The sequence below is a fragment of the Anastrepha ludens genome, chromosome 5, assembly GCF_028408465.1.
Source record: "Anastrepha ludens isolate Willacy chromosome 5, idAnaLude1.1, whole genome shotgun sequence".
NCBI classification, from domain to species: Eukaryota; Metazoa; Arthropoda; class Insecta; order Diptera; family Tephritidae; genus Anastrepha; species Anastrepha ludens.
The window spans coordinates 30,665,071-30,692,961 of record NC_071501.1 but is presented as its reverse complement, the minus strand read 5'-3'; the positions used below and the strand labels follow the sequence as shown (position 1 = coordinate 30,692,961).

Sequence of the window (27,891 nt, the reverse complement as noted above, 5' to 3'; positions counted from 1 at the left end):
ATATTAATTTTTGAAAAAACTTAGGTAAGATTTTAACACTTTTGATTTTATTAGGGATACGAGGTGCCCAAAAATTTCCAAACAAAATTTCAAACAGTGCCACGGATAATAAAAAAAAATTTACACAACTACTGTTAAGAGTAAAAATAGGCGCATTAAAGTAAAAAAAAAACCTATTCCAATCACATTTTTATAATAGATTTCATATAATTTCGACAGTTTTCCATAGTTTTCCTATAATTGATTCTCAGATATCTGTATTGGCAAACGCTATCAAACGTATAAGATCCTTTTGAACATAGTAAAACATGAAAACTCATAATATATGAAATACCAGAAGTCTAACAAACAATAAAAATTATTTTAAAAATTTTGCGAGAATCATCCTTTTCTATTATCTCGTTCAACACTGTAGCTACTAGATAAGCATAAATTAGAAAATTGTGAATAAAGAACAGCATACAGAGTACAATAAAAATGCAAAATTCAAAGCCTAAAAATTGTATTTGTCACTTTTAATGCCGCATGGTACGTGCCACAGCATGACGAATATTGGCTTGCTGCCACAAATGTTACTTTAAATGCATCACAAATGTGTAAGGAACATATGCTCACGTGATTGTTATGTAGGTATGTACACTTTTAGCTAATTATACCGTTCTGTATGCAACATACAATGCCTTTAACATAAATTCTACATAAACTTATTAAATCTTACAAATGCTGACAGATATTATTTAATTCCTTTTCCTTTTTATGTTTTTCGTGCTTTTTACAATTTTCGTGTAGGAAACTTTTTTCTTACTTTTGCAATCGCTGACTGCATACAAATTATGATAGTGCCACAAATTTGATGGGCGCATGCGGAGTGTTGGTTTTTTCATTATTTTTTATTTAGAATTTTTTTATGTATTTTTTTCATATTTTTTATTTAATACTTTTTTATATAATTTTTCTTTCATATTTTTTTTTTATATTTTTTATTGTCACTGCCTACGTTGCTCATAATGCATAATTTCCTTAATTGCTACCGGCAAATAATGAAAAAAACAACAACAACAACAATAACTCATAAAATATTTTTTCATGCTTCTAAATAGTGCCGCGCTCTTTAACAAGGCTCAAAAAATGTTCAGAAAAAAGGAACATAAATATATAGCAACTGCTAAAACCAATTTAAATTTCCTTTGTCGTATGAGTTGTCGAAAAAAAAAATAAATGTATTAAACGTGACACCTGTGGGCGGTGCTACGAATAGAAAGGAAATACCATTTAATTTTTTCCACAACCACACAGCTACACCTCTTTGACCGCACTATACCACGCACTCACACTCACACAAGCACGCACACATCCCATTAAAACCGTAATAATATGCAGCGGAGACACCACTTCAATTACGCCGCCACGAAATGCATAGAATAGCCGCAGCGAACGGCCACCGCCAGCTGCTGTCATATGCATGCGAGTGTGCCCATATGCCGCTCTACGCTTATTGCACGCTTTGGTGACATCTTCCAATACGGGCGTACTACACACATGAGCACACACATATTCACATATGAATACAAAAGACAGTGAAAAAATAAAAACTCTTAAAAATTTTGTCGCGAGCCACACACCAATACAACTTTAACTTTGCTCTTGACTGACCGGCGATTTGCTTCCTTTCCTTCACTACTTTTCTATGTTTTTTGTGGGTTTTTTTAGGCAAAGTTCGTGTGAATGCAATAAAGATTAATCAAGCGTATCTAATTTGTGGTTACCTACAGTATTTTAGTTTAGTAACTTAAATGTTTATAAAAAAATATAATTTTTTGTTTTTCAATATGCCACAAAATCTAGCAGCAGGCATGAAAATCTGCTTCAATGCTCCCTATTTTCCCTTCGCTGCATTGCACTTTGTGCTGCTCCATATACTTCTAGTGAGCTCAGTTGTGTACGAGTATTTGTATGAAGGCTTTGAATAATTTGAAAGATTGAAACTACTATCAGTTGCCATCGTAAATATTAGTGTTGTTGCTCATTTGATTTAATTGAATTAAGGCCCATGTAAGATTCCTATTAATCAAGCGCACTACAATAGGTAGTCACCCCAGAGCAGAGTTGGTGCCAAGGGTCACTAGAAAAATGTGAGCGTAAATAAGTGTTATTTTGAGGCATAGAATCACTGACGACCTATACTGATAGAAAAGAAAATAAGTTGCTTACTCTGTAAGAAAATCTAGTAGTATACAGTTCTAGTGAATTTAGAACTAAATAGTTGTGTGTTACTTATTTAGTTTACTTTCGCATGGCAAACCACAGGTGGAGCTTCGCATGACATGAGTAGCGAGTAAATGGCTCGCAAGTTCTGGATCAGAAATTTCATTCACTCTGTATTTCACTAAGTAGCATCTACGGAGCATAAGGGAAATGTAGAGTAAACTCAGACTATTCAGAGCCATTTACTCGACATCTGATTAATGCTGCCTTTTTTATACGCAGATAGTTTGCCGCCTTATAGCTTGACTTATATGATTTTCATCAAATCCTAATTTGAAAAGAGCTCCTAGAAACTTCGTTGGGAATCCACATGAAATACATATCAGCTAATTTTGGTTTACAGTTACACTGGGTTCAATAACTGCAGCCTATGACTTATTGACAAATATTAAAATTTTGTTTGATTTTTATTTAATTTTAAGAGGCTTTTTATTAAAATATATAATATTAGGTGTGCAACTAAGTTCTCGCTGTTTTTGATGGAAATACAACTTTATTCTGAAAAAATAGCTACAAGTGAATCATTGAAAGTATGGCCCATCGCTGGCTATTACTTTTCCCCATCTTTCTGGTAGATTTCGTTTACTGTCACGGTAAAACTGTTCATCTTTTGAGGCTGCCCACGAATCAAACCATTTTTTGATGTCTTCATATGAATGGAACTGTTGGTCAGCTAGAAAGTTTGCTAGAGAGTCAGCTAGAGAATATTGCAGGTGGGGTAGGATTTCCCCTTTCGGTGTTTCCAGGTAGGTTTAAACGGGTTTGGTTACGTGAGGCCGAGTGCTTTCATGTTGTAGAATCACTTCTTCATGCCTCTCTGCGTATTGCGGCTGCTTCTCGCGCAGTGCTCGGCTTAATCGCATCAATAGAAGTCGATACCGATGTTTTCGCTTGGTTTTAATAGTTCATAATAAATAACACAAGCTTGGTCCCTCCGAATACATAGCATAACCTTCGCAGCGTGAATATTTGGCCGAGGCGACGACGTAGAAGCGTGACCGAGCAGTCCCCAAGACTTTATTTTCTTTGGATTGCTGTAATGAATCCATTTTTCATCACCCGTCACGATGCGATGAAGAAAACCCTTTTTTTCTTGCCGCTGACTTTCTTTTCTTTGGATTGCTGTAATGAATCCATTTTTCATCACCCGTCACGATGCGATGAAGAAAACCCTTTTTTTTGCCTTTTTTGCCGCTGGAGCAGTTGTTTACCGGCGAAAAAACGATGTTCAACATCCCTTGGTTTTAACTAATAAGGAACCCAAGTCCCCTGTTTCTGAATCATTCCCAAAGCATGCAATCGCTTGGAAATGGATTGGCGGATTGACGGGTAACTCCTAATACTGAAACAAGCTCTTCTTGCGCTTGACATCAACATTAAAATCACTGTCTTTGAATTGACGGAACAAATCTCGACAAGTTGGTTCACTTAAGGCAGCATCTCCCTTAACTTTTTGCAGCTCTCGATGCGCTTCAGCCGCCGTTTTTTTCGAATCGAAGAGGAAAATCAACACTTCCCGCAAATGACCATTATTCGGCACAAAATCAGACATTTTCACAAAACCAAAAGTAATGATACCAATACAAAATCACTAATGTGTCAAAGCAGTTTGTTTACCATATGTCTCAGCTTGGTTTATGCCGTTTAGGTTATGTTATATTAGAATCGACTAGCACACAGTGCTGGCGGCATCTATTGACAAAGAGCGGGAACTTAGTTGCGCACCCAATAGTTCGGACTCCCATAAACATCATATAAATTGAAGTTTTGAACTTTGAGCAAACAAAAGAATTAAAAATTTAATATATTGTAAATAAAGTAAAATAAAAAAAACGAAATAAAAAAATTAAAAGCAAAATATACAAAAAAAGAAAAATTAAAAAAAATTAATGTGATGAATTAAAATCAATCATTAACAAAAATAATGAATTAATAAATAAAAAAAAAACTGGTCAAAATGTTGTGGTAACGCAATTTTTTCGAGGGCAGCATTCCATAAAGGTATATATAGGGTGACTTCTCAAATTTCGGCACTACAAACACCCGTTTTCAAATTTCCGCTTTGAGGTATCGGTACCGTCAATAAATAAAAAAAATTTTAAAAAGAAAAAATTAAAAAAAAAATTAAAAGAAATAAAAAAATAAAAAATAAAATATTAAAGAACATTATCTCAGGCATCGTATACATCGGACTTACGCCTCTAGACGGAACGGTGCTCTCTGTGACTTTTTATCGTTTTAGGATGCCAAAATTAAAAAAAAAAAGTTCTGCGAAAATGATTTTCTTTCGGTATGTTGTGTAAAAATGACCAAATTTTACGACAGTGTACTCAAAATTTATCAGAACAATAGTTTTAAGAAAGATAACAGTTTACAAACACAAACCGGTGCGTCAATTGAATAATTTTTATTTATTATACGAACATAGCTGTGAAGTTTGTCAAAAGATATAATACGAATAAGTATCAATTTCATAAAATTGAGTATTTGCTGATTAAATTTCAACAATTTTGTACTTCAGGGGTAAGTAAGAGGATTATAAAGTTTTTACTGTCGATACAAATCCACTCAGTAAAATATCACTAAAACAGCCATAGCTTAATATTATTTTTGATATTTTACTGAGAAAAACTTATATTGGTCCATCGAGTTCCGTCCATTCTTTAACAGCGAAACGACCTTTAGGATTCTGTGTTTCAGATACTGGAATAAATTTTTGCTACAATTTGCTACCACAGTTTTAAAAGAAGTTTTCATGGCGATTCCTCGGAAAGAACTTTTTGAAATTTGGCTGACGAGCTCGCAAGAAATGCGTCGTGATGCGGTGTTAGAGAAAATTTTTGCGGTGATCGGAAGAGACGTGGATACTAAAAAGCTAGGAGAGCGTATAAAAAAACTGTGTTACCAATTTTCTTCAAAGTGGGAAGGGTCTTGCCGAGTTAAGGCCCGTGTTCTAGCCCGTAATTATAGTTGGTTTTCCAAGAGTGAAGACTTTGGAAAATAACGTCTTGATGTTGGGCCATCAACTTCATCCTCCATTAGATCCAATGTAGGTACGCTTATTGATCATAGTATAAAAAGGTTGTGTAACGCACAAAAAGAAGTACTGCTGTCGATTCCCAGTATTCAAGAAGTTTTCGTGACTTTCAAATGGGGTTGCGATGGCTCGGAGCAAAAACGGTATAAGCAAAAGTTCAGCGAAGAAAATCAATCTGATAGCAGCATGTTTTTTGTTTCACTCGTACTTCTCCAAATGTATACTCTAGTTAATGAACGTAGAGTTGTTATGTGGAGGAACCCTGTTCCATCATCAACCAGATATTGCCGTCCCATTAAATTTTTGTTTGAAAAAGAAACGCGAAATGCTATTGTGAGAGAAGTAAAGGTTGTGGAAGACCAAATTTCTAATCTTCTTCCTACAATAATTAGGATGGAACATTTAAACTTTAAAGTTACTAGTACACTAATTTTGTGAATGATTGACGGTAAAGTATGTAATGCACTTTCAGCATATACCTCATCTCAAGCGTGTTATATTATACAATATATGTGGTGCTTCAGCGAAGGATATGAATAATTTTAGCGCTTTGTCGGAACGGAAAGTTGACGCAAACATGCTAAGATTCGGCATTTCGCCACTTCACTCATCGATACGGTGCATGGAGTGTATGTTGCACATTGCATATCGGTTGGAACTAAGGACATGGTGTGTAAGAGGCGCCGAAAATAAGGAAAAACTGAAACAGAGGAAGGAAAGCATTCAAAGCAGATTTAGAAACGAAACTGGTCTTTTAATTGATATGCCAAAAGAGAAATCTGGCAATACAAATGACGGAAACACAGCATGACGTTTTTTTAGTAATACAGAAGTTACTGCAGACATTACAGGCATTAACTTATGTCTCTTAAAAAGGCTTTTCACCATATTGTCTTGCTTAGGGTGTGAATTTCAAATAAATGCTGAGGCCGTTGAGGTATACGTGAGAGACACACGCGATCTTTATTTGAGGGAATATGAGTGGTACAATATGCCAGTCAGTCTGCATAAAATACTGTTCCATTCAAGCCATATAATATCGTCATGCATGGTTCCTATTGGTCAGCTTTCCGAAGAAGCGCAAGAATCGAGAAATAAAGATGTCAGAAATTATCGCGAATGGTATACAATGAAAAGTTCACGAACTCAAACCAATGAGGGTTTATTGCACAGGCTTCTAATATCATCCGATCCCTGCTTTTAAAGTAGAAAATATGATTATGTGAAATTTTCCCTTATATGTGGGCAAGGAGAAAAAGTGGGCGTATCACGCCCATTTTTATTTTCAAATCAGATTTAGGTATCTGCAACCACACTGCAAAATTTGAAATGAATTGCTCCATTGGTTTGGCTGTTATTAATTTTGGCATCCTAAAAGTGAAAAAAGTCGCATTGTGCGGTGCTTGGCTTTGACGCGAGAGATTAAAACCGCAGTACCGGATGGTTCTGATAAGAGCTTTGAGGACTGGGAAAAGCAATGGTACAAGTACATATATAACATCTGAATGAAGAATTACTTTGAATGGACAAAGTAGATATTGATAAAAAAAATACAATAAAATGTTCGAGAAAAATACAAAACCAGCTTTTTGGAAGAAATCTCGAACTCTTTGTTTTATTCTATAACAGTTTTTGTAATATAGGTTTTCTAATAGATTTTCAAATGTTTAGAGGTTACCTCAAAACTTTTGAGTAGAGCAACTCGTAGAGCTTATCGACTGTGCAACTCTACTTTAGCTTAATTCGGCAGAAGGTAATTTTTATTCGTTCTGCTTCGGTGCAGCTTAAGGAGCATCGCATCCGCCTTCGCGTTAACTTCGATGTTCCTGTAGCCTGGTACCCACTGAACTACGTAGTCAAATTGTATTTATTTACACATATTTTTTTCGTTATTCCATTACTTTGTTTTTCATTCTTTACTCTGCTTAAGCGATTTGTAAGTGTGACACGGAGTGTGTCTCCTTTTGTGATTGTGTGACTTGGCTCCTGTACACAAGAACATCTACCGATGATCAGAAATGGCCAAACACATAATGTCCTTACGTATCGAAAACCATTAATTTAACAAAACCATTAACAAAGGTTAGAAATATTCAAAAAAAAAAAACAAAATGTATTTTCACTCTTTTCCCCATTTATTCATTGTAACTCTCATTTCATTATCCTTTCGACCATCGTTTGAAAAATGTTTAATCAATAAAAATAAAGCGCATTTGCTCTGCTAATGACCGCTGAGTATCTAATTGCATACTCTATTTTAATGAGCAAACGCTCCCTTCGTAGAATACGTAAAAATGACAGACACCCTCCTTTATCAATCAACCAATTAGCCAAGCAAACTCATTACTCTTCATTTTGCATATTAACCCTTAACAAAATGTGACAAAAATGTAATTAACGAAAATAGCGCTGAAGTGCTTCAATAACCGAAAATATGCTCGAATAAAAGCGAGCAGTGAATAGAACGACAAGGCTGATGAGTGTAGAGGAAAAGCAGAAAATATATTTTTTTTTCGTGCACATATCCCAAAAAGGTAGCTGGGCCAAGGTTCTGCTTCAGTTTGGCCAAATGATCGGTTGATAGTTTTTTATGACAAGCTTTTTCATGGCAAAAATGCATTTGCGAGTATGCCATTTACTGCCGCGTGCCGAGGTAGGCAGAAAAAAAAATTTACCGTCACTTGGCATTTGACGGGCATCGCACTCTAGACCAAGCTAAAGGTAGTTATGCGCAAGGCCACAAGTCAAAGGCGGCTGCTGGAAATACTAGGAGACTTAAGGAGTAAAAACGAGGCTACGAAGAAAGTAAAAGCGCATTGTGCCGAGAAAAAAAATTAAGAAATCCAATTTATTGTAATTACGTAGCGCTTTGCGCGCCTTCAACCATTTGCCGAACTCTTTTCTAATGACTTCTTTACTATACTTGCATGTTTTTATTTTTTATACGGCATTTTTTTTCTTGTGGTATTTTATTTCATTTTTCGTTACTCATTTTCGATTTTTTTTTTGCCATTCAAAATTTGGTTTTTAATAAATACTCAGCCTTTCATTAATTATGTAGGACACGCAGAGCTGGCAGACAAGACAAGCGCAGCGACAGCAGGACACGTTGAAAGGACACAACCAAAAATATTGAAAGTGAAGCGCGCACTTTAAAGGCAACGCGAAAAAAGTTAGTTACTAATTTTTCTTCTAACTTTTTTGTTTTTGTTTTTAATTTCCAATGCACCCTCGCTCTAAAAAGCGTGCAGCCAGCACTTTAAGGCACTTTTTAACACCTGGTAGTTAGGGTGAAAAAAATGAATGTCTAAGTGTCTGCTATTAGAAAATTTTGTTAGCAACAAGAAGATGAGAGCGACTAGCAAGAAAGGGAGAGTGAGATGAAGAACGAGCAAGTGTGTTGTTGACGTTTACCCCACTCATCGTAAGTAATTCCAAAATAAAAGTAAACAAACAAAACTTTGTTTTCAAAAATGCGGCACTTAACAGTACAGTACGCACACACACACACACATATTCACACACATGCGACTTACAATGAAAAATAGCTTTGCATGTTGCGCTTTAATTTTTCTTAAATATTTTTTCTTGTTTTTGTTATTATTTTTTTGTTTTTGTTTTCAGCATTTTGGATGTATGCATCATCCCCATCAAATTCCTGCTTACACTAAATAAACAAGAAAAATTAGAAAAAAAATTACTTAATATTTAAGACCTGCTTCTATGCTTGCATGGTACGCACCTACAGCGGAGTTCAAAATAATAGGAGTGTGAGTTCGTACATTCGTTGTATGGTAGAATATGCAGATAAAATATGATTAAAAATTAAATTATGAAAAATTATGCTCTAAAACTGACCCAACTGTCTTTTAATTCTAATTAAAAACTTGGAAACTTTGTTTAAAATGCATTAAAAAAATTATGAAAAATTAATTAAAACTTTTTGCAACTTAAATTTGCCCTTTCTTTTACTAAATTTTCATGGGCTCTAAGCCTGCGTACCCAAGTTTTTTTTTTTTTTGTGTAATTCTAATAAAAAAAGTTTGAAACTTGGCTGAGAATGAATATAAAGAAATTATGAAAAATCAATGAAAATTTTTGGCAACTTAAACCATGCATTTTATTATGCTAGAATTGGATGGCAACCATAACGGCATACCCAACAACTTTTTTTATAAATTCTAAATAAAAGGTTTGAAATTTAATAAAAATTAAAAAAAAAAATATTAAATGTTTTTTGTAGTTTTCCATTTTTTTGTTCTTCGCACTGATCTCTCTATCCGCAAACTGTGTTTTGAGGGTTGTGCTAGGGCTATCTTTCCGAGCAGGCAAGACTGGAAGGAGGGGAGAGTCGGCACGGATATAGGTACCTCTGTTTTCACTGACGAATCCAAAATGGAATCTGGAGTGGGAGCGTAGGTTTTCTCTAAATCAGCCAGCATTTCGGTCTCCTTTAAACTGCCGTAAACGAGCAGCGTTTTTCAAGCAAAGGTCTTCGCGATCCTGCAGGCATACAAAATGCTTCAAGATCACTGTTGGGAGGGACACATTAATATTTTTTCCGATAGTCAAGCTGCGATCAAGGCACTGTCGTCGCCATATTGCAGGTCTCTCTGGTGAACTCCTGTAAGAAGGAACTCAAACATCTCGATCGATTAGGAAACATCTCCCTTGTCTGGGTTCCTGGGCACAGGAATATGGAGGGAAATGAAATTGCCGACGAGCTTGCCAGGAAAGGGTCGACAGAATCGGTTTCAGCTGTCCCCCTCGCAGACATCGGTGTCCTTTTGTACGTTGTTAAAGGGAAACCACACAATTTCTTTCTAAGAAAAGCGCACGACAGATGGAGGTCTGTCTCATCATGCGCTATTTCGAAAACAGAACGCTTAAAGTGATGGGAATCCCCCGCCATTCATTCACTTTCTCTCCAAATGTCCGGCTCTGGCGGCTAGGCGCTTGAGATTCCTTAGCGTGCCCTTTCCTTGAAGAAATTCTCCAGCCTAGATCCTTTTTCTCTCCTCCACTACATCAACAGCACTGGATGACTGTAGAAGGTTTTCTCGAAATCTAAATCCTTTTTGTTTTTGGTAAAAATTTAGTACGTTTGTTTTTTAATTATAAATAAAAAGCTAATTATAAATAAAAGTTCAAAATTTGATAAAAATTAAAAAAAAAAAAATTTATTAATATAAAAATAACGTGAACTGTTTTTTGTTTAATATTTGCAGAGAATACAAATAGACAAAATTTGCAAAACACGGAGAAGGGTCGACCGGTGTAGGTAAACGCCGGACACAAACCATGGCAACAATGCGCACTACTCCGAGCGTTTATCACCCCACAAACGAAACGATTCCAGGATCGCAGCAACGGCACAAACTACCGCAAGGCAATACCAATAAATCCGACGCCGGAATGGATAGCTCTTTGTAGTACGCACAAACTCTAGCCAGGAAGCGGAAATAAGCGCCAAAAAGTAGGCACCAAAAACAAACGCCAAAAAATTGGGACCAAAAAACGCCCCAAACAGTAGGCACCAAGGCAATATAACGCCGAAAAGTAGGCACCGAAAATGTATTTCCTACAAGTTTGCACCAACAAACAAGCGCCAAAATGTAGGCAATGTTATTTCTCACTAGAAATTAGCAACCACAATTAAAAACTCAGGAAAAGTAGCCTAAAGTATATCTGAGATATATATGAGGTATAGCTCTCTCTCTCCTTTTCCTCTAGTAGGCAGTGTTATTTCTCACTAGAAACTAGCAACCACAATTAAAAACTCAGGAAAAATAGCCTAAAGTGTATCTAAGATATATATGAGGTATAGCTCTCTCTCTCCATTTCCGCTACGTTATATCTTTTTTCTCTCTTGCGGAACGAAAATGCCTAAAACGTTGCATGACCTTGAAATTTTACTCTATATTCTCGCTCGCCCATCGATGCCTAAGAAGTTTCACTTCAACACTTCACAACAATTAATTGTTTTTGTTTTGATTAAAATTTCTTAAATTTTCGTTTATTCTAGATAAAAATATCGAAATTTGATAAAAATAAAAAAACAAATTTAATAAAAAAAACCTTAATGTTTTTGGTTTCATACCTTTTTCTATAAAAATTTAGTAACTTTTGTTTTTAATTATGCACAAAATATGAACCTTTTACTCGTACGATTTCGGTTGTAAAATGCACTGTAATTTTACAAGAAATAAAGTTAAATAAAATAACTAAATACAAAATTTATTTCACGCCTTGAAGTAAAAAAAAACAAAAAATAAAAAAAAAAATTATTGTCAAAACTTCCCAATATACCGCGCACGCTCCTATTATTCTGATCACCGGTGTACCTATGTATTTGCCGCATGTTTGCTATCAACAAAATGCGCTCCATGATGAATTACAAAGGAAATTAATTGTTCACAGATACGAGTAGGCGCTGGTGGTGGTGGTGGGCGCGCATTTCACGCACTCACTCCCGCGCACTGCTTTCAAGCGCTTTCTAGCGAGTTTTTTTTTTGTTTTCGTGCTTATTGTTGCTTCATATTATATATGGCGTCGAAGGCGATTCTAATTATGCAGGCATAAAATTGTGTATGTGTGTGTATGTATGTTGATATTTACTTACTTAAAATTGCTTATGAATGAAACTGGGGTATAATTAAGCGCACGAAAATTGATAAGTAGGTACCTGAAAGGAGAAGAAAAAATTAATGTTTATTAAAAGTTTGTTGTGTTGCAAGTACTACACTGCGAGTGTGGAGTAATTGCTAGTGTGATAAGATTTGCCTATGAATAATGATTTCTGTTGAATATTCTCGATATTTAGCAATAATTTATGACCTTTACTTATGTCATTAATTGTTCTACCAGCTGGTGTGCGTGTAAGACTCGGGGGAGTAGAAGTTTTGTTAGAAAAATAACTTTTTGGATATTTTTCTTATTTATTATCAATTTTTATTGCCATCTGTATGAGGAATGTGAAATATTTAAGAGGAGCAAAGAATCAATCTGGGTTTGCAGTAGATATCGGCCTTATATTTGATCCTTTTATTCCTATATGACGCATAAGGGCTACCGACTTTGATCTTCCGTATAAATATCACTTAAACAAAGAGGGAGGCGTAGCAAAGAGATGAGAGCCAAGATTCTTAAATCTTAGTTAAGTAGAATGTGCTAAGATGGTTCCACTTCTTCTTCCTCACAACTTCCACGCAAAAATTACTCGAAGTAAAGCCGAGACACACAGTACTTATACTTCCCGCCCTACTAAAACTTAGAAGGAAAGACGTTCGGTTGATGGCCGGTATTATTACAGGACACAACCCATGGGGTCAGCATATGACCACCATTGGAATCATGGAGGACCCAGTGTGCATGTCGAGCCTGGAGGAGGCGGATAGCACTGAGCACTTTCTCTGTGTATGTCCTGCCTTTGCTAGAGCACGGCTACAAGTTTTGGGTTCTGATGTCATGAGAATGTGTAATACTCGTTCTCTAAAACTGGAGAATATTTACAGATTTGTCGAAGAATGTGGAAAATTCTCACAGGACTAACTGTCTCTATCTCTGTCTATATTCTTTCCCATCTCTTTCTCTGATACTTTTCGCATTCCCTCCTTTACTATCTACCACGTTTCCAGAGTTTCAAATACAATGGGCTTTTTAACCTGAGTGTTTTAGGAGCCACCAAAACTCCTGGTGCTCCTTGGTTCGAACTTCTCAAATTTCAATTTCTATACTTCCCGTCCAATGTCCTGTAAGGGCACCACGAAATTTGAGAGCTGAGAATTTTTTTAACCTCAGGAGATCCCTGAGAAAGATTCCCTAGCCAGAAAGATTTCGCGACTTTATAGGTACTTGTCCAGTGTTCGCTGAGTTGACGCGAAGCCCACCTTTCCAGGAACAGACCTGATACCCCTTTTTTAACTTATATTTCTATATTTTTATACGAAAGTCTAAAATTCTCTTTAAGAAAAAGCATATAAATACAATTTACAAATGGCACATAAAAATTAGAAAAATTCCACGAATTTATTGTGCATTTGTTATATGGCGAAAAGGCGCAACAGCTTCAGGGGGGAAAAAATTCTAAAAAATCAACGTGATTTTTGGGCAAATGCAAACTTCCACTTTATTGTAGTAGAATTTCAACTGCGTACGTGAATTTTTTTTTCTTTTTAATTCTAATTATCAGTCTTTAATTTTGGTTGAAAATTTTGATGCAACTTCAATTTATGTGGTATTTCTTGTAGGATGAGTTATACTTTTACAAAGAAATTTACGAAATTAAAAAAAAAAAGCAAAATAAAAGTAGTCAAAACTACTTAGAATATCGTGTATTTATTATTTTGACCCTGGGTGTACATCAGAGACCTGCATGGCTCACTGTTTTCTTGAGTTGTTCATACGCTAAATTTCTTGCTCACATTCAGTCAATTGAACCAAAATATTTGGTCAAGTGCAGTCAGCTCATGCAGGCGAACGCGTAGTTCAGCTCAGTCAACACGTATGATCCAATGTCTTCGGCTCAAATCTAATCATTGAACAAAAAGCAGCATTGAATGAAATTAGCATTGGCCTTTGCGTTCAAACTTGTTCAAAGAAGTAATTGGCATTATTGTAAATAGCACAAGTTCGAGCAAACGAGCGTTGGCGTACAATGTACGCTGTAAATTGCGTTTCGTATTTGAAAGGATTAGTTCGTTTCAGCCGTTGTAAAATAATGTCAAACGATCAAGCTATCGTCTTAGGCAAAATTCTTAAAAATGTTTATACGTTGTCACCGCGACGCAAGGGTAGGAGTGTAGCGTGGAACATATTATGCGATATAATAAAGGACGATGGAGTTATTTTAGATGGATATTTGTACTGTCGCAACTGCAAAAACCTTGTCAAATTTTGACCAAAAAACACTTTAAATATAAACCGCCATAAGTGCTGTATTGTGCTATGAACTACCGTCAATTAAAAAAATTAAGTGCCTTTGTGTGCCTAAAGGTACAGATGTATCTTCCATAATAACATGAAAAGAAAATATCATCAATAACATCGACAAAATTTGGATAGCATCTCTGAGCTTATGGCAAAAAACTGCGTTCCTCTTATATCCACCAGCTTTGAATATACAACAAACCAATCTAAGTGATGTTAAGAATTTTTGCATTTCCCAAATTGACAAATTACATTTAATTTCTTCGACATCTTCATCAGTCAATTCAACTCCACTTAGTCCATGTACACCTGATTCTGATTCCGTTTCGCAATTCTCATTTCCTGATGGCAGTGTTTCAATAGACGTCGATGAAATACCTGCAAATCAATCAGCATTCAAAGATGTTAATTTTTTTCCCCCTGAATTAATTAAAAACTCAACATTTACTACTGCAAAAACACCTACAGAAGATGTAGATTGGTAAATATTGCATAGAAAAAGTAGAAATAACCCATAACGTTGACGTACTTAAATGGTGGAAAATGAATGAAAAAAGATATCCACAATTATCTAAACTTGCACTGCAAGTTCATTCCTGCTAGTAGTGCAGCCGCTGAACGAAGTTTTTCACTTGCTGGCAATATTATAACCGAAAAGAGAAACCGTCTTGGTCCAAAATCTGTAGATAGTTTGCTCTTTCTACACTCTTATTTTAAAAATTTTAATATGTAAATACCTACATAAAAATCACATATATTTATTACTTATTATAAGAAAAAATGAAATGCAATGTTTTCCTTATTTACATTATTTTCTTTCGTGTTTTATTATAAGTTTTAAGAAAAAAAACAAATATGAAAATATAGTGTTTTTGCTTTAAAATTTTGCTTTTACTTTGCTATCGTTACATGCAAAAACTCATGCGGGATCATACGTGTTCAAACCGGCTCATTTGGCTCTATAGCCCTTTTATTCTTGCTCAAAAAAATGAATGTACAGCCGAACGAGCAAATACCCGAAACGGCTGCTATGAAGACGATTGGTGATAACACCGGAGAGCTAAAACGCAGCACATGATTTGATTTGAGCAGCTTGACGGACAGCATACGCTGAGTAAGAATGTTTTTCTAGACACACAGACACACATGCACATGCCTACATTTATCTATGCACATATTTGTCGAGTTGTGTTTGATGACGACGGACGATGGACGACGGCCGTTGGAGAGAAGCAATGCAGCGCAGGAAGGAAGCCAAGCTAAACTCTCAACAAACATCAAACAAAAGATACTAGAAAAGGCAATGGAGTGGAAATCAAAATGCAGACAATCAAATATGTATACAAATTTACATACATGCATACAGTTGTTGGTATGTATGTATGTATGTATGCATTATAGGAAGCATGCGAATTGAAGTTAGGGCCGAGAAATGAAAGAAAAGTGTCTATAGTTTTGCCTTCAAGCGACAGAAATTTTGCTTGAGAATTGCAATGTCTGCTTCTAGGGGCGTAAACTTGCTTACATACGTACATATGAGCTCTCATGAGTCCAATTGATATATTTGCATAAATGTAAAAATCAGCAGTAAAAATAAAGCAACTTTAAAGAACGAATTACGGGAGTCTCTCGGGGTTCCAAGACTTGTCCCGGACTCAATTTGGGTCATAACTCCTTTAATATGAGTCAAAATTGAATAACTGAAATAACTGTTATGCATTTTCTCCATACACCGAATGCTCGCTGTTTTTTATATGAAGAAAATGCCCAAGACCACCCGGAAAAAAAATTGTCAAAAATCAACGCAATTTTTGAGTTGCTTCAAACTTGCATTTTGTTATCCAAAAATTGAATGGAGTATAAAACTGCACACTTAGAAACTTTCGAAAAATTGTTTATTAACTCGCGCTCAGCTACCGTCGAATTCAAAGCATACTGCTTTACCTTTTTTTTGGGACATTGTATGCGTGCTTCTTTCTCAGCGCCTTAACCCGTGTGGAAGGAGAATTTAGATCACGTTTGCTCAGCTTCTCGCGAAACTTAACTCTGATTTCCTCTTTTGTTCCCAGGTTTTGTCCACCGCAGCCCTCTTTGATGGAATATCTTCCGATTTCGTCTTTGGATCAGCGCGAGGCTTTGTAGTCTGGTCCTTAGACACTGCGGATACCCTTTTCGCCCGTGTTGTAGACCGCGTTGCCGACTGCTGTTCGATCCGATAGACTACTTTCGGAATCTCTGTTAATTTTTGCTTGCTTTAGGACAGGTTGTTTTACCCCAGTAGCTTGCCGATTGTCTAGACCTTTGGTAACCATCTGAGCAATCGGAGCTTCAGTAGTATGACCATCGGTCGTGCCTGAGTCCTGCACACGAACGACTGGATCTCTGGAGACTTTAGACCTCTATTTAGCCAGATACTGAGAGCCGGGGCTATTAGAGATTAAACAATGGGTGGGGAAGAGAGGTTGCATTTTATACCTACTGTCCGATGAGGATAATGCTACCGCCCCACTGGAATCAGACGCAGACCAGGGAGCTGCTCATTTGAGACAGATGCTTCTGAATTTCCGGACGTTGATCTCCTACCGGTAAGTTGCTCAGCAAGTAAAGCAAAGCTTTCGGTTTCAAAACACGGACGGACTTGTAACTGTCTTTGTGTGACATCTCCAAGCTAGCCTCTCCAACATTGGTGTCCCTTCTGGAGTACCTACTGAAGTTGAAACTGCAATCAGAAAACTCAATAATAGAAAAATAAGCGACGAAGATGGCATTAATAGCCGAACTAATTAAAAACGGCGGTCCAGCGGTGGTATCAATACTTACTAAACTTTTAAGAAGCATCTGAGAAGATGAAGTTATTCCGTAAGTATCTCCGTTTTAAACTCCTCCTATAAAGTGTTCACTAGTTTACTCGTCGCGGGCATTAATCCGGTTGCAGAGGATTTTCTGCGCGAGTTTCAATACAGATTCCGAGCGAGCAGATCAACTACTGATCAACATTTTGATTTATGAACACGGACTTGACATTCACTGCCTATTCATGGATTTTAAAAAAGCTTTTGATAGCATCGATAGAAACAAACTGCCTTTAATACTTAGTCGGCAAGGAGTGTTGAAGAAACTCGCGTCTTTGGTATCAATGACTCTGGCAGCAACAACATCCAAGGTGGTGATGCAAGGAAACACCTCAAACTGATTTAATGTCGTCACAAGTCTGGAGCTATCATTTTCTCGAAAAGCCTCTAGATCTGCGGCTGTGCTGACGACCGCGCTATCGTTGTAAGAAACCAACGCTGGTGACTGTACGCTAGAGCTGATAACTAAAGCAAAGTTAGTCGGCCTTGAAGTTAATATCGATATCACAAAATACCCCGTTACGTCTTTAAGCGCCAAGTGACATGACATCTTGGCTGTCGGTCCATATATTTTTCACACAGTAGAGAGAAAGATAGACCTCGGCGCAGTACAACTAAGCGAAGCCACAAGGACAGAGGCATAAGAAGATGAGCCAATTGCATGGAGCTGGCTCCAAGTATGGTGGACACAGAAGTGGGTAAATAAAACTGTTCCATCCATTCATGGACTTCGTTCTAAGCTTTGTCGAGATAATGCAGAAAGTAGTCCCGGTAAAGGAGTCTCCCCAAAAGAGGAGGAGGAATTGTTTTAACGAATACACCACACGACGCAGTAGACGGCGGTCGCTGTAAGTGCAAAGGCATTTTTAACCCTACCGCACCCACAAAAACAAACAAACAAAATAGGTACTGACATCTAGGATAAAGAACTACCTTCTCTATCTTCGAACGTAAAATCTTAAGACGGATATTTGGATCCGTAAGGGAAGCTGATGGATCTCACACAATTAGATATAATGATGAGATCGAGCAGCTGATACCAGGTCAAAAGATTGTAAGTTACGCTAGAGCTCACCGGCTGAGATGATTTGAACACGTACTCAGGATAAACGACAGCAAAATTACGAAAGATACTATCTTTTTATGGGCAGTAGAAAGCCTGGAAAATCGCGAAGAATATGCGAAGCGACGCAATAAACCCAGTCATATGGTGCGCGATTGTGAAGGAAGCACTGGTTCGCCCAGCTCGTAGTAATTGCTATGTAGATGATGGTATAGTTAAACTCGCAGCTAGTAACGGTTATGCTGATGTTACCTGCCATGTCGGACCGACTGTTGTTGTTGTAGCAGCATAAGCATTCCCCATACTTACATACGGAGAAAGCTGCTGGAGTGACAATCCTTGGCCGGATATAAGTCCGGGTCGTTTCGGTAACGTAGAACCGACTGTCGTAGATCCTGCTGTCATTAAGCAGAAGGGACTGTAGGCAATTGGTAGGACTGATGACGTGCCACTTTCTACGGGCGAAGCACGTGGAAAATGCAGGCATCTCAGTCAATGCACTCTGCCTAGCATTTAGAGAGGGGAATGAGACAGTGGACCACTTTCTATGCCTCTGCCCAGCCTTCGCTCGCATCAGGCTTGAGGTCTTTGCCACTGATGTGTTAAGACGCGACCACCTTGGCTCCTTCACACCACAAGATCTGCTCAGATTGCTTTGGAGGTTGGGTAGATTTAAAGAAAATTAAAACAATTTAATTTAAAAAGAAAATCGGTTATGCGTTTTTGATAGTTTTTTAGCTTGATTTCTAAGAATTTATAAACAAAAAAAAATTTTTTTAAATATCTTGGAAATTTAAATTTTTTTGATAACAACATTTTTTAATAAACATGTTTCTTCTTCTTTTAACACGATATCTCAAATTTTTCGGGATGCCGTAACTGGCACAATCCCTAGTACGCACATACACTTAATCACGCAGCCTACTTACAATAGCATTTGCTAGAAAATCTCTACGGCTGGGCTCTTTTTACGTATGAGTAGTGGTGCCCTCCAAGTTTTCAAGCGCACTATGAATAGAGTTGCTCGCACTTTATTGTCAATCACTGCTTGACCTCACTGACGAACCCTAGGCTATGCATAAGTATGCAAGTGTGTATGTGCAGAGGGCAGTGGCTGCCCGACAAGCAAGCAAGCAACTAATTAAAATATGCCAAACAACAAACTTCATTGAATTATATATAAGTATGATAGCCTGTGTGTGTGTGTCTGTGTGTATGTGGTTGAATGGCTGAATTGAAGGCACGAGAATGGGCACCACTCATAATACAATACAGCAAAAGGAAAGAGAGCATAATGAAAAAATTGTATTAATAAAGTATGCACAAAACTACTAGAATGCCTACAACAAAAAGAACTAAGCATAAATAGAGTTTATGGCAGCAATGTTAGAAGTGCCATAAAATCTTTATGCAGCTAAATCAAGTTTGCATAATAAAATTCAAAATTAACTGCATTAAGGCGGAACGAAGTCATAGAGAAAATATCAAACTACAACATAATAATAATAATAGCAAAGAAAAAAAACAACAATAGTGCATACGAAGTCGAAGAAAAAGGGAGAAAAAAAAAAAACGGGCGAGTCAGCAGCAAAGAAAAGCAGGGGAAATGTCTCGCAAAGCTGAGAGTTTGTGCGTTTGTAAGTGAACGCCTGTGTGTTGGCATTCAATGCATTACGCCTATTTATGCATTTATTTTACCACATATGAATACGTACACACACACACACATGTATATAAGAACTCTTATAAGAATGTTTGCCTATGCAAATCAACCATTCATGCGTCCGAGACTCGCCCGTCGCGATCAGCAGCCGGAAATGAAATCGTCTATGAAGTTCGAAACGCTTCCCGCTTTACTGTTTACAGCAACTCTATACTTCACTTAAATAGCTGATTTTGTTGTTGTTAGTAATTTTTTTTTTGTTTTTGTGTTGTATTTTTGCTTAGTGGACTTTGTAGCTCCTTTGTACCGCCTCAGTTGCAGCCCCACCAGCAGTTACTTCCAATTCTTGGACATGCGAGTAGACAGCAGCAAACATTCGCACCAGTTAATTTTATGCCAAGCACAGGCCCACACATTAATGTGCGTACATGCATACATACATACATACTTATACATACATAAATATATACTTATACATATGAACACACTTCTATGCATTTATGTGTGTAGATATGCATATTTATAAGTGCGTTTCTAAATTTAACCAAGTCTTATGCCAACGGAACGCATTTTGCTGTCTGTTGCAGTGTTGCAGGTAGATATTAGAAAAGGGAAGTGGTGTAATAGATCTTTTTTATGCCCGTAATGGGTGTTAATAAAAGTACTCGCATATTTACGAGTATAGTACATACACAGTTGCATGTGTATGTGTGTTCGATTGACCAGCTGCCTCGGTTGCGAATATTAATTACCACTGCCACAATACTTCTTATGACGGCAGCGCTATAAATACTTATAAATTTAAATGTAGATATGTTAGCCGTAGAGTTGCCATTGTCTATCACACATTATTGCATGAATCATTTATCGATTTAGGGGCAACAAAGTGAAGATGTGTGAACTTTCATTAAATGTCTCCCGATGGGACCAGTGACGTGATTAGCTTAAGAGGTTCTGCCTACTGCGGGTACTGCGAACTTCATAGACACTTCCTGTTCAACCCCACTGAGCTTAAACAAAAACAGAGTACACTTTCCTGTCCCATCTCTTCAAGAGAACTGTAAACGATGGGCAGCATTTGGATAGATGACAAAGCAAGCCATTCACGAAAGATTCGACGTTGGATATGGAGCTTTGGGGGTGAAGATATTTTTTGCAAAGAAATCTTTCAAATTTAGGCTGCCAAACCTCAGTAATGTTCTAAGCAGAAGCAGCCGTTATCGAAGTAGCAGTCGTCAAAAGTTTTAATTTTAGTTTAATACCCTTTAAGGCAATACAAATTTATTCTGGCTCGCTTCTAGAACAGAGGCACTGAGCGATTGGAAGTCAGGTGATTTAAGAATTTTGGGCATTGTCATCGATTTTCTTACAAATCATTTCATTTGTAGACTTGAAGAATACTAAAAAATTACGAAAAGAATTAGAAATTGGGAAAAAACTTGAAACAAAAAAAATTTTTAAAAATTTGAAAATATTAAAGTTTTGAAAGAAATTACAAAAAACTAATAAAAAAATTAAAAAAAAAATATAAAAAAATTAAAGAAACAAAAATTTTTAAAATTGAACTTTTGAAAGAAATTAAACACTTTTGAGAAAAATTTAGAAAATTTAAAAAAAAATTTAAGTTTCGAAAAAATTAGGGTCTTGAAAAAAAAATAACAAAAAAATAAAAAAAAAATAAAAACTTGAAATAAAAAATATTAAAAAAAAATTTAAAAAATTTAAATTTTGAAAGCAATTAAAAAGTTTTGAGAAAACTTTAGAAAAAATTAAGGTTTTGAAAAAAATTAAAGTTTTGAAAAAAATTTATAAATTTTGAAAAAAATTAAAACATTTTGAAAAAAAGTTAAAAAATAAAAAAAACACTAAAAAATTTACAAACACATTAAAATTTTTTGGAAATTTAAAAACCATTAAATAATTACAATAATAAAACAATCAAAAAATGCCCATAAAAAATTGAAACATTGTGAAATAAAATTTGAAAAAAGGAACAATTTTGAAAAAAAGGAAAAATTTTGGAAAAAATATTTAAAAATAAAAAAACATTGAAAAAATTAAAAATTTTTGAGAAAAATTTAGAAAAAATTAAAACATTTTGAAAAAAATTAAAGTGTTCAAAAAATTAAAGTTTTGAAAAAAATTAAGGTTTTGATACAAATGAAAGTTTTGGAAAAAATTAAGGTTTTGAAAAAACTAAAGTTTTGGAAAAAAATGAAAAAGATTTGAAAAAATTTTAACAATTTTGAAAAAAATAAAACATTTTGAAAAAAAGTTAAAAAATAAAAAACACTAAAAAATTTAAAAATACATTAACATTTTTTGAATATTTTAAAATACATTAAAACTTTTTGAAAATTTAAAAATACATTAAAAGTTTTGGAAAATTTAAACACCATTAAGGGGGGGGTAGGGTCACAAAATCGACATTTTTTTTCTTCACTCATCTTATAGTAAATCATTTCAAGAATGTTGTGTCAAAATTTTAAGTGGATCGGAGCAGAACTCTCAAAGTTATAGCCTTCGTAGGCACTCTACCTCGAATGCGGAGCATCGATAGATGCTTGGCAATTCCCAAGGGCTCGGCTGTCGGCGTCATTTTTTCAAACGCGTTTTTCCCGAAACGACTTCTTAAAAGTCGGTGCCAATCACAACTCCGAAACTATTCAACCGATTCTTTTCACATTTGGCACACGTTTTCTAAATCAACCTTTTTTTTTTTAAGGTTGTTTTTCACTTACAAATATGGCGAAATTTTTCGCCAAAAATGCTCGTTTTACGTTTTTTTGCCACCAAAACTACAAAAATTAAAAAAAAAAATTTTATTAATGGGGGGGGAGCATTACGTCATACTTTAACTGAAAAATTCGACTTTTTTAGTTTCAGATGATTCTACGACGAATGCCGATTGGCACCGCAGAGCACCTCTCGAAAAACATATCTCCAAAAAAACTCTGTCATGGGCTTATTTGTCAATATTTTATTATTAATATTTTTTAAAAACTTATTGAAAAGATGTACAATAACATGCAACTGATTTAATTGAAGTATCTTAAGCCATATTTCTGTAAAAAATTAAAAAAAAAAGTGTTTTTTTTTAGCGCTAAACCCTACCACCCCCTTAAATAGTTACAATAATATAACAATGAAAAAATGAAAAATTTGAACAGTCTACTGCCCATAAAAAATTGAAACATTGTAAAAAACAAATTTGAAAAATTTTGAAAAAATTAAAAATTATGGAAAAAAAATTTAAAAATAAATAATTGGCGCGTACACTTCTGTTAGGTGTTTGGCCGAGCTCCTCCTCCTATTTGTGGTGTGCGTCTTGGTGTTGTTCCACAAATGGAGGGACCTACAGTTTCAAGCCGACTCCGAACGGCAGATATTTTTATGAGGAGCTTTTTCATGGCAGAAATACACTCGGAGGTTTGCCATTGCCTGCCGAGGGGCGACCGCTATTAGAAAAATGTTTTTATTAATTTTGCTTTCACCGAGATTCGAACCAACGACCTCTCTGTGAATTCCGAATGGTAATCACGCACCAACCCATTCGGCTATGGCGGCCTTTTAAAAATAAAATGAACTTAATAATAAAAAAAATTTTAATTTTAAACTTATTCAATGTTGGTGTAAGGTTTTCGAAAATGAATTATTTCTTGTTATTTTTAGCACTCGTTTTTAAAAAACTTTTTATTAAAAAACACTTTTTATTCGAAAAAACAATTTAAATTTGAAACTTATTCAATGTTGGTATAAGGTTTGTTAAAATAAAATATTTCTAGTTCATGTTAACACTCTAACCTTTTTATTAATTTTTAAGGATAAAATATAATTTTGCAAAAAATAGCTAATAAAATAATATGAAAAAAAAATGTAATAAAAAATATTTCTAATAAGTTTTGGAAGCACCGACCTAAGCATGTCACTGAGATATATAAAAGGCTAAAGCAGCTTGAGCATCACTGAACTGTTGTTGTTTTCACACACTAAATTTTTCGCTTGACGAGCAGAGAAATATTTAAGCGAAAACAGCGATTGTCCCTACTTGATATACATTTTTTAGCTCTTAAAAAAACTTTTTTTTAATATATTTCCTTTTAAATAATCTCTTAATAATCGACCTGTGCCAATTACGTTTAGCTTTCGCCCCATTCTCAGTCAGTCAATTTATTGCCAAGTAAGAAAAAATATGCCTTTTCAAACTCTTCATAACTGTGAAATTTCTGTCCGATTCAATGCATCAAAGAATTTTTTATTTGAACCAAATAAAACTTCGAACTGCTTGGCCCCAGAAGATCGAATCATGAATTGAGCCAAACCGTGATCATCACCATGATATGGAGTGACCCCAAGTAGCATATTTTTTTACCAATTTCCTGTATCTGATTTTGTAGTAGTTTTCATATTAATTTACAACAACTAATTTCACTCTGTCATTTTGTCCAGCAACTAGCCACTCCTCATTTATAGATCAAAATTCATTATTAAAATTTCTGTTTATTAATAGATGAGCAGAGAGCAACCATAATCGTTAATGTGTGGAAATATTTAACGCATCACAAAACAATGAACATCATTAGTCAATGAGCAGGAGCCGCTGTCGCAGCCACTTCGACCGCAGCAGCAGCAGCAACAGTTAATCGAGCACAAGAAGACAACTGATTGCTAAGAGCCGCCAGACGCTCCCACTGTCACAGCCACAAGTATGTGCAGCCACAGTGCGTTGAAAGGCGAACCAAATCGAGGCGACTAAGTACATTCATACATACTATACATATACATATATACTTAGTATCTTGGATTCGAGTGGCAGCACAGCACAAATTACCAGGCTCAAGCTGAGCGGCATAAACTGGCCGGCCGCCCGCCCAACCCAGCCACTCGAGCACTCAAGCGTATTATACGAGTAGTTAGTTATGTCTTTAGGTACTTGAAATTGCGCCTCCGTTAATATATTGTATGTATGTGTGTATGGGTGTCTGCTCAGTTTACTCTCGCATGCAGGAAATGATATGTGGATAACCAGCGTTACAGCAGCGGCATTCAAGTGGACAAGGGCAGATAGCAAAAAAAAAAAAAAATCAGAAAGACAAAAACAAAAAACACAGTTTACATGGTATTGGAGAACGTAAAATGAAATTCGTTTAAGAGGCGTTGAAATGTGAAGCCGAAAGCAAATTTTCTAGTGGCATGCAGCACAAAGGAAACCCGGTCGGCGCTGTGTGCAAATGTTAAACGAAAGTATTTCGCATGAAAATTGTTCGAATATAAAACGCAGCGGGTGATTTTGGGTTTGTTTGCAAAGGTTTTCCTTTAATTTTTTTCCTTTGGCGTTTTCCTCATTTTTTTGCAAATCAATCACTTGCGAACAAGCCACTTGAGCGGCAAATAATCGGCAGGCGCATTAGCGGAAAGCGTCAAGCTCGAGTAGAATGAAGGAAATGCAGTCAATCAGCTGTGATAAGTGAGCTGAGACAAATGAAAGGAAACCGATTTAAAGTGATTCAGTCAGTTAATTAACCAAGCAGAAATTATCTGGCTTTCCAGCGAAAGGAGAAGAAAATATAGAAAAAGGGGAATTAAAACAAAAAAAGTATTATTGCGTATTTTGTTTTTTTTTTAACAATTATTCCGCATTTTTTTAATATCAAAAAAAAACATATTGAGAACATTAAAATAAAAAATATTTAAGTAATTCGTTGAGTCTACAAACAAAACAGAAATTAGTTGGATTTCCATCATAGAAAAAAGGAAATTTAGAAGGAAAATTAAAACAAAAAAAATTATTTAGTTTTTCTTATGTTTAAGAAAACAATTACTACGCATTTTTTAACATCAAAAAAAATAAATTTTTTTTTCAAACTTAAAAAAAAACATAAAATTGTTAAAATAATTTTCACGTATTTTTTAAAGCTAATATTTTTTGTATAAATGAAACACAAAAATTGTCAAGTAAAATTATTAAGTTTTTTTTTATGTTTAAGAAAACATATTAATTAACATCAAAAATACATACATTTTTTTTTCAAAACTTAAAAAAAAATAATAAATTCTTAAAATATTTTTCTCGTATTTTTTAAAGCTAATATTTTTTGTATAAATGAAACACAAAAATTTTCAAGTAACTCAGTCAGCCAATAAACAAAACGGAAATTATTTGGATTTCCAGCGAAAGAAGGAAATATTAATATATATAACGAAAGGAAAATTAAAAAAAAAGTTATTACGTGTAATTTCTTATATTTAAAAACAATTACACATTTTTTTAATAAAAACAAAACAAATAAAAACAAAATATTAAAAAAAAAATATTTAAAAAATAAAAAAAAAATAGAAAAAAAATGTAAAAAATAAAGAAAGTAAAACAAAAACAATAATTTAAAAAAAATATATATTTAAAAATTTAAAAAAAAATATTTAAAAACTAAGAAAAATTAAAAAATGTAAAAATATAAAAGTAAAACAAAAATAATAATTTAAAATATAAAAAGTATTTAAAAATTAAAAAACAAAATAAGTTGCTAAAAAATGTTTAAGTATTTTTTATATTTAAAAATATTTATTACTTTTAATTGTAGAATTCAAAAAACAAAAACTTAAGTAACTCAGTCAGTCAATTAACAAAACCAAAACATTATTTGGAACTGGAAAAAAAAATTTATTTGGTTTTTTTTTAATTCAAAACATTTTTGTTTATTTTATTAAAAAAATTTTTTTTGTTTATTTTATTAAAAAAAAGTTTTGGTTTGTCGTTTTCAACCCTCCATCCATTTTTTAGAGATGTTTTTACTATTGTGTTAATTTTTAATATTAAAAAATAAGAAAAGTTAAAAAATGAACAAAAAAAAATTAGATATTTAAAAAAAAATATGACTTTTTTTAAATAAAAAAAAAAATATTCAATTTTTTCTTTTGTATAATTCCAAAAAATGCTTTTAAAGTAATTCAGTCAGTCATTTAACAAAGACGAAGTTATCTGGCTTTCCAAAGAAAAAAATAAAGAAAAAAGTGGAATAAAAAAATATTTAGATAGCTTTATTTTGTAATTTTTTTTCAACCATCCTCTTTTAGGGCTGCTTTTATTATTGTGTTAATGTTTTTCAATATTGTTTTTTCTAACTTTTTTAATCTTTTTTTGGTTGCCTTTTATACATTGACTGCATATGAATTAACCCAAAACGCATTTGTTAATGCAACTCATTCGTTTCAATGCCATTTTCGGTCAAAACTATCATTACTGAACCTAATTATTTCAAGCCATTTATGGATTGCATTTGTGTTGTATTTTTTGGTAATTTTTCAGTCAGTGGCTTTATGAAATTCTTTGAACTGGAACACCCTACTGACGATTTAGGGAGAAGCAAAGCACGCACACACACACAAAAACGCATATAAAACTTGCAGTGAAAAGTCAAACAACACAGCAGGCTTTGTAATCCATGAACTGCGTTTTGATGCCAGAAGGTATACTAGTTCCAAGGTGACCGCAAAAGTACTAGCTGCTAAGTGACTAATTGGGGGTGAATGAAATATGAATATTCTTATATTATTGAGTTTGTTGTTTTTGTTGTTGTTATGTTTTTCAAAAGTAATATTTAACAATTTATATTTGAAGTTATTTTCATTCAGTTTCCGAGTTGAAGAAACCCCTTTTTTTAAAGAATCACAGTAAGGCGACCAACAAACTTCAAAATAACTGTATTTTACTGTATGGATATAGTGAACATCACGACATAGTCTCCTCCAAAATTCCTACATGGAGTACTCTAAAGAAGGAACAATGGAAAACCTCGAAATAGTGAGGACAATTTTTAGAACATCGAAGTGCGAATAGCATTTTGAAAGCAACTTCAAGCAAAAAGCAACAACAAAGACATGGAAAACAATATGACATAAGAACAGATATTCCCTTCAATTATACGCGGGCGATTAATCGTTAGAAAAGCTGTTATTTAAAAGTTTCTAAGACATCAATAGTGTCATCATGTCTTCGAGGAAATCCCATTCGTTACAGAAAAAATGTGAAATTATTCCAAAAAAATCGGAAAAGTCACTTTGGCAAAAATATTTGCAGTAACTA

At 34.7% G+C, this 27,891-nt stretch overlaps 1 protein-coding gene across 3 annotated transcripts in view; it reads right to left on the bottom strand.

Moving 5' to 3' along the window:
• Positions 1–27,891, bottom strand: part of LOC128864940 (uncharacterized) — a 271,539-nt gene that overhangs the window by 215,821 nt on the left and 27,827 nt on the right. For 2 of the 3 annotated variants that reach the window (XM_054104726.1, XM_054104727.1), the window contains exon 2: positions 11,925–11,987. The exons of the other annotated variant lie outside the window; for it this stretch is intronic. The gene's annotated coding sequence lies outside the window, so the exon portion shown is untranslated. The remainder of the gene's footprint in view (positions 1–11,924; positions 11,988–27,891) is intronic. 3 annotated transcript variants of the gene reach the window in all.